We start from the raw sequence: 14,722 nt of genomic DNA on the forward strand, positions 1-14,722 counted from the left end.
ATGGGAGTCTCCATTATTTTAATCTCTCCTCCACAATATTATATTGTTATCGAGGCTAAAAAATATGACTTGTTCTAATAATATTTTCCATTTGTTAGGAATATGGTAGACAATTCGTTAGGAAGTAGGATATCAAAAAATATAAAGACCTCTGAGTATTCCAACTATTTATTTAGCCTTCTTATTATTCTATTCCTAATCCTTGTTTCAAGTGCTTGTCTAGCTATTCTGAATATTTCTCTTTTCCCTCAATTTTATTTGTATAGGTGGATATATCTCAATGGTGTTCAATATCAGATATATTATAAAATGGAATTAATAATCAAATCAACAGGCTTGATCCTTAGGCAGAAACTTTATGTGTGTATGAAGAAATTGCTTTGTGGATGTGTCTGTCTGTCTGTCTGTCTCTGGTGGCCCAAGCCTGTCTGTCTGTGTCCGGAGGTCCATCCCTGCCTGGTGGTCTATCCCATTATCTGGCAGCAGTTCACAAGGTGTTTTGATCAAGAATGTGAGTTTCATTTTGGAAATTTCATAATCTTCACAATTTAAAGCTACATACCATTGAGAGTAGGTCAGGAAATATCTTTAAATATTAAGATCAGAAGCAATTTTCTCCTGTTTTCTAACAGTAGAAACATATATTAGAATAGTTGAGGACATTTTTATTATTTCCTTTCACTTAATTTTCATTCTTTTCATTATTTTTTAATTTTATTCGTTCCTTTCATTTTAATCTTTTTCCTGTTCTCTGTACTTGCTTTTCCCTTCATTTCATGCTCATAGCACTTTCCAGTATAGCGATAGCTGCTATTCTCACTTTCCATTCAATAAAAATGTTCCTTTTGTGACCGACATGCGTGCCTGTGGAATACACTACCATAACCAAGGAGCGCTCAGCTTTTTCAGACCAGAAGTTCATTCTAACCCATCAGACTTGCCATTTATTAGAAAGTAATCTAGACCCCCCGAGTCTGCCTTTTCTGCTCTGAAAAAAAGGAGGAAAAATAAGTGCTTTGCATAACTCAAGGTTGTTGAGAAGATTAAGTAAAACAATGTATTAGCAAGTAATGTGCAGTGCTAATAATATTTTTGTTATTTTATTATTGGGATGAAGGAAGTTGTTGCTTTATAGGCAATCAGACCGATACAGTCCCAGTTTGGGGACCAAACTTACATACACCTGGAGTAAGTCATCTGTTCATGTCTGTATTTCTGGGATGCTGAACAGGAATCAGTGCCCTGAAATTTATTTCTCCCTCCTGCTCACTGGTGCCTGAAGGTAACTCCCTATAGTGTCATTATTTTGACTTAAGGTTTCTTGGTTTCCATTAACATGCAAACAGCCCTGGGAGCATAGACATATTTATGTTGTACAAGTATGCATGATATTTTCAGTACCTTTCTTATGCCTCGGTTTCATTATTAAGGAATTAAGACCTTGAAGGGACTGGGAAGGTTTAGAGTAGTGTTCAGTACCATAATACTGCTATATTTCAACAAGGTTATTTGCTTCTGAAGTTTAGAATCCTGTTTGCTAGTGACTTTTAATTTTTTATGTCTGTAACTAGTCATTGTAACCTCTGGCCACTAAATAACATAACAATTTAATTGAATGCAAGAAAGAATTCCAGTAGGAAGTCACAGCATTTTACCATGTCTTTAAGCTGGAAAGCAAGCATTAGGTTCAGATGCTAAATTGTGACAGACACATTTCTAGCGGCATATGGCTCTTTGGAAGGCTTCCCTGTTTGGGAAACTGGCAGTTCTGAAGTCACCTCTGGTTAGTCACATGGCTAGCTTGCTGATGGGCTGTCTGAAGCTTCCAGCAGACTTCCAAAATCATCAAAACTTACTTGATTAACAGTGAATCTTTGGTGTCACTATAAGCAATGGAGTTACTTTCTTCTTCTATCAGAAGTGTTTAAAATTTTAGTGTGAGGCCTAGTTGAATATTTTGCTTTTTAAATATCAGAGCCCTCCTCCCCAATTTCCATTAAGCATCAGATATCCAAATATTCTTCCGTTGGATGGAGGTATCAAGACAGATTTCCCAACTCAACTAGTGGTAATTGGGCTGAAAAGTACTTCCCTCCTGAATCATATCATATAAAGGCCTAACTAAACCTTTCTACTTCAGCCCAATTCACTTCAAGAGAAGAGCTTTTCACAGCTGTGTGGCTTGTGAGGCCCTGGGGACTCAACTGCACAATATGTTCAGTTTCTCTGTGCAAAGTCCATCTAAGAGACAGAAAATTCTGAAAGTATAATGTTGATAACAGTTGAAGTCTTAATGATGTGGGATGTTTCTCAGAGGGTAATTTGTAAGCAGTTCAATATCCTTACTTTTGGAAACAAAATGCATCTGTTCTCATTTGCACCAAATGTTTATTTTATAATTTGCTTTATGGCTAAATATTGGGCTAAAGGATTAAACCAATGAGAAGGGTAAAGGTTAGTAGCAGTACATATACAGCAGCACAGCAGATTTGTATAATTACCAACTGCAAACAGAGCTAGGGTCTTTTATTGTTTTTAAAAGAAAATCCACTTTCTCACATGCATATTTTCCTCCATAGAAGTTGAAATAGCTTTGTATTCTTAAAATGGGTATAAGTCCCTAAATCTGATTTTGTTGGTAAATTTTAGGCAAGATAACTATTTATAAATGAAGTGGTTCTAGTGAAAAGGGTCACTTTGGGGTATCAGAAGGACTGAATCTTCTTCTGGCTTTATCACATAGAAATTAGTAATTTTGGATGAGTTCTGTAACTTCACTAGACCTCTGTTTATTCATCTGTCAGTTGGGTGTTACAGTATTAACTCACAGATTTCTTGGAAGGCTAAAATGAGATTAAAGCAGTAAAAGTATTTTAAATTTGTAATGTGATATCCAAATGCAGTTATTTAGTATATTATACATCATTAGCAAATCACTTTTCTTGATTATTTAATCATAGATATGGGACTAGAACTAAACATAATTATGACTCTCAGACCAGATTTCGTCTGGATCTAGCCTATGGATAAAAAAAACATACCAGGACTTCCCATCAGAAAACTGGTTTCCAATAAACTGATTTCCATCTATATGAGCCTTTATTCTTCTGAGCCTCAGTTTCCCTCTCAATAAAAGTATCATAATGGTGGTACCATAGTAGCCTCACAGGGGTCTTGTAAGGATTGATTGAGTTTGTGAGTTGGTATATAAGCATATATACATTCACTGTATTTTGTAATTTATGAAGTGTTATGCTAATCATAATAATTACAATTGTAAAGGACCCATTCCTCAATATATTCCATGATATCACGGTTAGAGAATAATGGATATAAATCAACAGCAGCAGTTGAAAAAAATTAGCCTCTAGCCAACCATATAGTATAGTTTATTTCCTGGCAATATTTTTAGTTTATTATATTTTAAGCCTCTGGGTTTAAAAAATCAGAGCTAGTTTACACAAATGTTCCAAAGTACCCCGATCTTGTATATGTTTTTGTTTTTTTTAAATCTCATTGTAAACTACAAAAACAAAAAACCCACTTGAAATTAATTATTATATTTAAGGAGCTTACTTTCATTTGAAGCACATTGTTTAGATATTACCTCTCTGATTACTAGATAGAGTGCATATTAATTTATTATTTGCTTTTCATGTGGAGAATGACAGAACATTTCACTGGAGCAGAGGCAGGCTTGGAGGGTCTGGGAAGTCACATGAATTCGTGTTGTCTTTATCCCATAAGCATTGAGGAGACATTGAAGAGTTTAGACAAAGCATGGTCTATTTTGTGTTATGGTGAGATCACTCTGAAAGTAGTATTGACAGATTTAAGGGCAAACAAGGGGGCTCTTTTAATGGACAGAGAGGATGTGGGCTTGGCCTTCAAAGAAGTAGCAAGCATATCATTATCAAATGAACCATTCTGCATCATTAATTTGAATCCCTGTTTCAAAACCATGAGTAGATGCTCATTTCCTTCAGAATAAATTTCAAAGACCTCAGATCAGTATTCAAGTTCTTCATGATCTGATCTCATTCCAAGTTCTGAGTTATAATTCCTACCATTGTATTACGTATTCCAAGACAAACCGGACTCTTCTCGAGTTTGAGTATACTATCATTTTTCAGTTTTTCCTGCCTTTCCTCTGTCACTCTCATCACAAGGAATAACCATGATTGTGAACTTCACTACTGGCATTCTACTAATTCATCAAGACCCTGCTCAAAGTTCACCTTTTCTATGAAAACTTCCTTAATAACCCTGGATGGAAAAAATTATCTCCTCCTCAGAGTGACTGTAAGATTTTTAGGTTTTCTTTTCCACTCTCATGCTACTTATTAATACTATTTTGTTTTATTTTATTTATTTATCTATATGTTTAATCTCCTCAACTAGGTTGTAATTTCATTATGGGTAGCATTCTTTTATATTTTCTGAGAACCCAATTCAGTCTTTTGCTCATATGAAAGAGTCAAATACTGTTGGTAGATTGGAATAATGTTTAAACACAATGGCAAATTAAAGATAGCTCAAAACAAAGGTCAGGTGCAAATATCATCATGTGGAAGCTAAAATTAAAATTAAGTTATACGATTTAGACTTGTTCCAGATCAACCATACTTCTAGGGGGTTCCTAAGACAAAAATAATCACTGGAAAAGTATGCACAGAATGATTTTTATTCCAAGCTGGGGCTCTATCTTCAAAACTCAAAGCAATTCCCTAGTGAAAGACTTGCCCAAGCCAACTTGCTTGCCTTCTCAAAAAAACAAAACAAACAAACAGGGGGAAGTCAAAACTAGACAGAACATTCCTCCCCAAGCCTAGAGAAAACCTCCAAGAGCCATTCTATGGATGCAATATGGGAGTCAAAGAGGAGTAAGGAGGAGTGGGGAGAGAAAAGATAGACAACGAAATAGCTAGACTTCTCAAAGGAAAAACAGCTCTCTCTAACCTCATTTTATCTCTCCACCATCCTTTTAGCCATTGTACCGGAGAAAAGAGAGAGAGAGAGGAGAGATCACCCTCATGTGCACTGGACTTTTTACCCCTTTGTCCACAAAGCTCAACCAATTAGCATAACCACCAATAAAATTGCCAGATCTTGGTTCACAGTAGTGAGAACGTTTCCTGAGGTTGTGTAAAGGGATAGGGTAGGAAGGGCTGCTCCTCTCAACTTGCCTTAACGAACTTAGATTCTCCACCTCCCCTTTACCTTCTGGGGAGACTCAAACCTGCTCTGATCCTTGAAGTTTTGGTTTTTCTAGGGTGAGACTTTGGATGGACAATGTAGGAAGGCTCAGGTTACGAAGTGACAAGGAGAATGTGAGGCTGAGCAGAGAGGGACTACAGGAGAGCAGGCATTCATTTGAGATTTGGGGTAGCTAATGAAAGGAGAAAGAAAAGTCAGGTCTTTACATTATTGCTAGCTCATCATTTCAGTCTTTTTGGTGATGAGACAATTTAAAATTTTCTGGGAAAAAAAGTCAATGTAGGCTTTTGGGATGTTATGACATATGATGAATATTCAGTAGTGGTATCTCAAGGATATGGATCAATTATGTCAGCCTCAACTCTGATCTTTGCTTTTAATCCTGCCTCACATAGTTATGAAATACTGGTTAGTTGCCTCTGATTCTACTGAAATATTTTTCCAATTCTGATCTCCCCTCCCCTCAAATTTTTCAAGTACAAATTCTACCAGCAAGTCTTTTACCATATAGGAAATTTTATAGAATTAATTGCAGAAAATTTACTATAGAATCTTTCTCCTAATGTTATTTGTTCTCTATTGGAAATTTAACACATTTGCTAATAAAATCAGTAATATAAAATACAGAAAGAAAAAGTATTCCCACATATTCTAATATTTAACTAGTTAAGCCCCTATTAGCTTTAGGTTTGCTCAGAAGTCAAGCGTCTTTAAGATGCAGAAGTAAAAGATTTAAGAAAAATTAGAAGAAATATATTAGCAATGACAAAAATACTAGATTGTTTTTCTTCTATCAAAAAGCAGCTGCCCAAGAACCCGAGAATATCTCCAACATAGCTGACCTTTAAAACCTCATTTCTTGCAAAAGAAAATGAAAGATGTCTGCTTTGCAAATTTAAGAAAACCATTTGGGGGTGTGTGGGAGGCAGGCGGAACATCAGGGCTCCTGTTACAGGCCTCAGTGCAGTGGGCTCCAAACCCCACTAGGGAGCCTGTGTGGCTTTCCTCCTCACTCCCTCCATCCTCCATCCAGATGGCTTCCTTGTTAAGTATGAGAAAATCACTTTTCCTTCACGCTTGACTAAAAGTAGAATTTGTTATAGAACATTACCTTCTCCAGGTAAGGTGAGAGGGAGATGGCTCCTTGGATCCCCTGTGACATCACTTTCAAAGTAGAGGCCCATTAACCACTGAGTAAATTGGACATTCTGAAAGGACCATCTGTGACGGGAAGTAGAAGGTGCCAACACAGAGCAGAGTTCACGGGAATCTTTCAGAAATCTTATAGCCACCGTACTAACAAGAACAGTTTCTGATATATAAAGAACTCATACAACTCAATAGAAAAAAAATCCAATTAAAAAATGGGCAAAATATCTGAATAGACATTTTTCCAAAGAAGACATACAGATGTCCAACAGGTACATGAAAAAGAACTCAACATCACTCATCATCAGGGAAATGCAAATGAAAACCACAATGAGATACCACTTCACACCTATTAGAATGGCTATTATCAAAAAGACAAGTGGTAACAAATGCTGGTGAGGATGTGAAGAAAAGGGAACCCTTGTGCATTGTTGGTGGAAATGTAAATTGTTACAACTACTATGGGAAACAGTACGGAGGTTCCTCAAAAAATTAAAAATAGAAATACCATATTATCCAGCAATCCCACTTCTGGGTATTTATCCAAAGAAAATGAAAACACTAATTCAAAAAGATATATGCACCCCCATGTTCGCTGCAGCATTATTTACAATATCCAAGATAGGGAAACAGCCTAAGTGTCCATCAATGGATGAGTGGATAAAGAAGATGAGGTTTATGTTACATATGTTACATACATATGGCAAGATTTCATTCTTTTTTATGGCTGAATAGTATTCCATTTATATACACTTACATTAAAAACATGTATAATGTATACATTTACATTATATACATTCCATTTATATACATTCCATTTATATACAATGGAGTTCTATTCAGCCATAAAAAAGAATGGAATCTTGTCATTTGCGACAACATGGATGGATTTTGAGAGCATTATGCTACGTGAAATGTCAGACAGAGAAAGACAAATACCATATGATCTCGCTTATATGTGGAATCAAAAAAAAAATGAGCTCACAGATACAGAGAACAGATTGGTGGTTGCCAGAGGAGGGAAGTAGGGAGAGGGGGGAAACGTGTGAAGGGGGTCAAAAGGTGCAAACTACCAGTTATAAAATAAGTCATGGGGATGTAACGTATAGCATTAGGGGGGAGGGAGGGCGGTGAAAGGGATGATTAGGCACGTGTGTGTGTTGATGGATTATAATTAGTCTTTTGGTGGTGAACATGATGTAATCTACACAGAAATCAAAATATAATGATGTACACCTGAAATTTATATAATGTTATAAACCAGCATTACCGCAATAAAAAAAAATACTGTATTGCATATTTGAAAGTTGATAAGAGAATAGATCTTTAAAAGAAAAGAAAAAAATTTTGTAACTATGTATGGTGATGGATGATAGACTTATTGTGGTGATCATTTTGCAATATATATAAATATCGAATCATATTGTATACCTAAAATGTTATATGTCAATGATATCTCAACAACAACAACAAAAAAAGAATAGTTTCTGCCTCCAGGCATCTATCTGTTCACTTAACAATGAAAATAAATAGATGGTTAGAGGTTTAATTAAAATCATTAATGAGGATTAGTTTTGCGTTAGTACTCAAACATTTTTCAAATGGGATCTTGCTACAGAAATCCTTAATTCATGTTTCTACTGTTTCTCTCAAAATACAGGAAATTATCTAATTACTGATTCACCAGTGACTTTCGTGTGTGGAAGCAAAAGTCCTATGGTTAAACTGTGTCTCTTATAGTTTGATAGCTGAAGGACAAATACTCTTAAGGAGCTGGTGGATTAGGACTGGCGGCGTTATCACATATGAATTGCAAAGAAGTCTCCCAGGGGTTTTTTGCCTTTTGTTTTAGGAAGAAAGATGTTTATGAAGCATATCAACAGGAAGTCACAGAGCAAGAGAGCTTTGTTGAACATCTGTCTGTCAGCTTACTGCACTACAGAGGGAGACTGGCGGTCTTTCAGCATTTAAGCAGGACTCTTTGTGTTTGTCAAAAGTACTTTCCAGTCTAAGACAATTTTTCATGCAACTGGGAATGCACACAATGCACAATTCAGAGAAAATTCTCTCTTCCTACCTTTATCTGTTTATTTATTATTTAAGAAACTTTGGGGCAAATTCTAAGTTGTTTATTGTATGTTTGTAGGCTCGAAACTTTCCATGCCCTTTTTTGTATTTGAGAAAACACTCCAATATTACCCAGTGTTTTTTAGTGTATTTCATTTTTGAAAGGATACAATCTTCTGGAAAAAAATAAAATGGACTAGAGTGTCTATTCCCCTAGGAAAGATCTAGGCATTTAGTTTTCAGGGCTAGCATGAAAATGTGCACAGAAAAGATATTTCTGTTTGAGTTACCTTAAAAGTAATATATCTGGTTGTTTTGGTTCTTTGAATTTATTTTTAAAAGCCCTATGTTTGAGTCAATGAAATTCTACCACATTCAAGTACTAAATGAAATTAGCGATTTCATGGTTCCTGAGTAAAATTATTAGTATCCACATTCTCAGGAGCAGCTTTTAATTGGAGATTAATCTGTAAAGGGTAGAATGCTCATCAGTTCATCCAGATCAAAGGCATAGATGGAAGAATGCAGAAAATGATACTTTTTGTATAATCAGAATTATTTCAAATTAAAATAATAACACTACTGCCATTTAATTTCATTTATACAAAAATAAAATTCCCCAAGTATTATCTGTGAATTATTTGGTAAAATTTATACGTAATTCTAACCATTTTACAAGAGACAAATTTAAAGAACATCATTATTAACTTTTAGCCATATGAAAACAAAAAATGAGTATGTGGTTTTGGGAATCAGATCATGGATAATCATGGCAGAGTCCATGCTCAAGCAGCAAACGTACATGATACAAAATCATTTCTCAAATTATCTTTCTAAAATGATTGCCTTAGGTTCTGGTTCAAGGTGAGCTCACCTCTTCCCATGGACACACTGAATCTACAGCTACATATAGAACAATTCCCCCTGGGAAAAACTAAAAACTAGTGGAGCGACTCCTTTATATCAGGCAAATGACAAAAAAAAACACATAGAAGTAGGCAGGAAAGGCTGAGACACAATCCCACCATAAACCCCATGCCCCCAGCATGGAGACCACAATCTAGAGGGAACCCAAACCCGGAGCTTCTCCCTGAGGAGTTAAGGGTTTGCACTCCACATTGGGCACCCCAACTTTTAAGACTTGCACCTGTTTTGGAGACTCATCTCCAAAACATCTAGCTTGAAAACCAATGGGGCTCAGCCCATGAAACCCACGGGGCTGTGGTGAACTGAGAAACAGCTCCTAAAGGACTCACTCGTCCCAGGGCCCGGCACAGAGGCAGCCATTTGAAAAGCACCCAGACTTTATGTGAAAGAGGTTCATTTGCTACGTATGGTGACAAATGTCATCTATACTTATTGTGGTGATCATTTTATAATATATACAAATATTGAATCTGTTGTACACCTGAAATTGGTGTCCAAATTGGTGTACAATAACAGCTATGCTGTTATATGTCAATTATACCATCATCTTATTGATAGCATTTTAGAGTCATGGAATTGAATGATATTACACAGGGAGTGAGCACGATAACGTGTACACAGGTATCTCTTTCAAGGAGTTTGCTGTAAGAGAAGCTCTCAGAAAAGGAGCTGTCTAAGCACCTGTGATATGTGATGATGTGGGTAAACCAAAATAGGCCTCAGGTGACGGGACAAGTCATTTTTTTTAAATGTGGTAAAAGGCTTTTTTTCTTAAGGAATATAATATCCAAAGCCAGTTCTAGTTTTCCCCCAATATCCCCAATTCTAGTTTTTTATCCAATCATGTCACACAATTTTCTAAACAAAATCAACAGTTTCTGATTCAAAATGGTCTCTGATTAGAAGATTGCAATACAGCCTCTCTCAGCCTATCACTGATACCCATAAAGACAATTTTCAAAAAGATTCACCACCACTTTGGAAACCAAGACAGTCAGAAAACATACTAATAGCATGTGAGAGGAACTGACACTAATTTTTAAGTAGATAGAAGTAGAGTAGGGAAAACTCACACAGCATAGTTCGACTTTGCTTCAAGTGTGAAAATTAAATACAAAATGGAGATCAGAGTTGGGAATTCCCAGAGCCCATGTAAGTATTTTGAGTCAAAATGTCTTCATCTACTCTAATCTTGTAACTTATCAACTCTGTGACAATTGTGTAATTACTGAGGCCATCCAGGCCCACCTCCCCAAATGCCTCCTGAGCTTCGAAGTATTTAGAGATACCACCACCACCTGTCTAATGCTAAATATATCTTCTCTCTGAATTCCTCTCAGTTCTCAAGTTTATTTTTCATTTTTCTTACGCTGCATGCTTTCTATGTCCTTCCCTATCTTATCCTATTAATCTATCACGTAATATTAATTGCACCCAATGCTTCAAGTATATTTCTTTTGATGTCACTCTACTTCAGGACTATATCACATCAATGATTAATAATAATAGTTCTCTTAAGTGCACTCAATGCTTAAAATCAACCTAGATGTCAAACAACTTCTGTCTCGCTCTGCCCAAATCTTAGGAACAATCTTGAATCTGGAGCTGAAGAGCATGTCACACTTCTGCTAAAATGCTTCTGTGGTTCCCCGTTATATAAAAGATAAAATCTCAAATTCTCACGTTTTCATAATTAAGACTTAACTTTCCTTTCTGAAAGCTCTTCCATTAAATCTCTTACTTGAGTCATCTGCTTCACTGAGTTGACTTCTCTTCCAGGGCCTCTGCCTTGATCATTTTACTTTCCACACTTTATGCTTCACATCTTTCATTCTGAGTATTACTTCCTCTCACCATCTTGCTACATCCTCATACATCCAAATGCAATACAACCTTCAAGCTTATGTAATTTCTCCTCTAATTAAAAGACTACTTATTGAGCATATGGTTTGTGCTAGGCACTGTTCTATGCTATGAAATAGCACCGATGAGTAGGACATCATCTCTCCTCCAAGGAGCAGACAGCTCGTTGAGAAAGTATTGATTACAACAGTGTAAACAATGAAGAATGAAGAAGCAATGAACAATGAAGAAATGATGCAGAAGAGGCACAGGAACCAACATTCATTGACCACTTGTATCTGCCAGGCATGTTACATGCTCTCCAGACAACCCTGTGAAATCGAGATGGTCATCCTTACACTTGGAAGAGTGGAGGCTTAGAAAGGTTAGGTAACTTGTTCATGGTCACTTATCTAGCAAGCGGCACTCTGGTCTGTGTGAACACAAAACTTCCATTGCACTGTGATGCAATGAAATCTTTGCCCAGCAATCTTGATCTCCTTTGAATTCCTACTGTATTTTGTTCTGTGTCATATATTTGGCATTTACTATACAGGGGATTAATGATTATTTCTTATATTTACTTGAAAAAACATTGCTTGAGTAGCTGCAAACTGCCTGACATTGGACTAAGTGCTAAGAAAAACAAAGATCAACATGATAAAATCCTTGCCTTCAAGGAGCTCCCAGTCTAGTGTGAAAGAAAGATAGCTAAAGGGACATTTACCCAACAGCCTACCAAGGGCTCTATAAGAGTGATGGTTCTACCTTTGAAATGTCAAACCCTTTGTCACCTCCTGTTTCTTTGTTCACCCTGCTGCAGGACCTGGTCCCTCCAGGCCTGGCTGTGTTTGGTCTCTTTGGAGCAGAGTGGGTAGGGGCACTCTGCCTTAGGGTATCAGAGAAGGTTTACTTAGCCAGGGACTGTTTGATAGAATTTTAAAGGGTGACTAGGAGCACTCCAGGTTACAAGAGAAGAAAGTGCCTTCTTTCAAGAGAGGAGAATCACAGGTAAATGCAGAGTTGTGAAATAGGATGGCATATTCAGAGATGGCCTAAAATCCAGAGTCTACTCAGAGGAAGTGGTAAGAGACGGGACTGGAGCGGTAACCACAATCATTATACGCGTTGTAAGGTACTTAATTCTGGAGAGCTTTAAAAAATTTTGATGCCTTGGCTCCACCCAAGAATAATTAAATCAGGAGTTCTGAGAGGCACTGGACATTTTTTAAGCTCACCATGGTGATTCAAATGTGCAGTCATGGTTGAGAATCAGTGCTGTGGGCAAAGGGGGACCAAGAAAGTTTAGGAAGCAAAGGGCATGATCCAATTCAGGCTGTAGACAGAGCATTCTCACAACAGCACAGAAAATAAACTGAAGGGTGGTACAGCAGGAGGTAAGGGATGTAGTAAGAGTCTGTTATAATAGTCCAGGCAAGAGACAATAAGCCCTTAAACTTACTTTTTCTGCCTTTTTGCCTTTATGTTAACTGGATTGCAAACATGTTGTCCAATGGGTTCCTGTCGTATTGGTTTCCCTAACAACCTTCTGCCCAGTGCAGTGTAGATAACTCATAATACGTGTTGAATCAAAGCATTTAATAACGGGACAAAGGTTAACTGCAATGAAAAATTAAAAGTTATCTTTTTAAAAGTAGGTTTCATAACTGTAACATAATGCATGATTTTTTTAAAAACTTGGAAAATACATACCAATATCAACAAGAGAATGAAAATGGATCATTAGCGCACCACTTTAAGATATGCACTCTTCCTATCTTGGCATGGTCCCTTTCTCTGATTATTGAGCACATAGCTGATGTTGTTCTCTATATATAATGAGGAAAATTGGGTCAAGCTGTATCATAAGCATTTTTTCTACATCATTAAAAGCTCTTGATCGAGTTTAAAAAATTGCATAATATGCTGTGCTATAATTTACATAGTAATTTTCCAGTTGTTGGACATTTACATGGTTTCTAGTTTTTACTGTTGTAGCCAATGGCCATATTTGACAAATACCTTTGTTTGAATTTCTAATTATTTCTTTAGACTGGATTTCAAGAAATAGATTAATTGCAGAAAATAGAAATGGAAGGTTTTTGATAAATATTGAAAAATTATTTTCCTCAGAGTTTTTTCCAATGTCTATTCTTCTCAACCATCTAATAGACTTACATTTTACCTACAACCTTGCCAGCATTATGCGTTTTCACATATACACGTGTTTTTTCAGAAGTACTGAGAAATATTAAAGTAAAAACCCCAAATCCTTGCTTTCAAGATGCTCTTAGTCTAGTGTGCAAGATAGGTAAAGGGACATATACAAAATGATGTACTGAGGACTTTTTCAGTGTGGTGTTTCTACTTTTGAAATGTCAAAATCCTCTGTCATCTCCCATTTCCTGGCAGTGGTCCATCCGACTGCAGCTCATAAACTTTCCATGCCTGGATGCTTGGATTTCTTTGAAGCAAAGAATAGTAGGTGACAATATATTTCATTATTCTAATTTGCATTTATGTGATCTATAACTTTCATCATTTTTTAAATTGCATATTTCCTCCTTTATAAATTATATGATATATACTTTCCACATTTATAGAGTAGGACTTTAGGATTTTTCTTCTAGATGCATATCAGGTGATTTATAGTTTTTAAAAAATCATTCTCTTCCTCAAGATATTTAAATATATTAGTATACAAGTTTGCTAATTGTATCATTATTCTTTTACAAATCATCTTTGTATATCTTGACATAATCCCTGTCTTCTTTATATATTTTCTGCTTATAAATCTTTTTTCTTAATGGGATTTTTCAGTTTTGTTTTTTTAAATTTCAAGAATAATTTTCTTAATCATACTGATTTTCAGTGTCCTAATTCAGTATTTACTACTGTTTAGGACTTTCCTCTTGCTGTCCATGAAGCTCCATTTTTTAATACTCACATTTTAGCTTCCTTAGTTGAATACCGTTTCCATTTTCTTAATTATGTCTTTGATGATTGCAATTTCCTTTTATTTTTTTTATTTTTATTTTTATTTTATTTATTTATTTTTTTGTGAGGAGGACCAGCCCTGAGCTAACATCCAATGCCAATCCTCCTCTTTTTTGCTGAGGAAGACTGGCCCTGGGCTAACATCCATGCCCATCTTCCTCTATTTTATATGGGACGCTGCCACTGCATGGCTTAACAAGCGGTGTGTCAGTGCGCACCCGGGATCCGAACCGGCGAACCCCGGGCCGCCGCAGCGGAACGTGCGCACCCAACCGCTTGCGCCACCGGGCCGGCCCCTCCTTTTATTTTTTTTAAATCATGACATTTTCAAGTTCAGAGAAAAGCGTAGAGAATGACATGACATGCCTACATGTAATTATCATTCAGTTTTATCAATTGTTAAATTTTTGCAATACTTGCTGTAGATAATTTTTGAGAAATAAAAAAATGACTGTGTATTCCTCAAAAAATCAACGATAGAACTACCATATGATCCAGCTATTCCACTGTTGGGTATTTATCC

The sequence above is a fragment of the Ceratotherium simum genome, chromosome 25, assembly GCF_057802395.1.
Source record: "Ceratotherium simum simum isolate JZ-2026a chromosome 25, ASM5780239v1, whole genome shotgun sequence".
NCBI classification, from domain to species: Eukaryota; Metazoa; Chordata; class Mammalia; order Perissodactyla; family Rhinocerotidae; genus Ceratotherium; species Ceratotherium simum.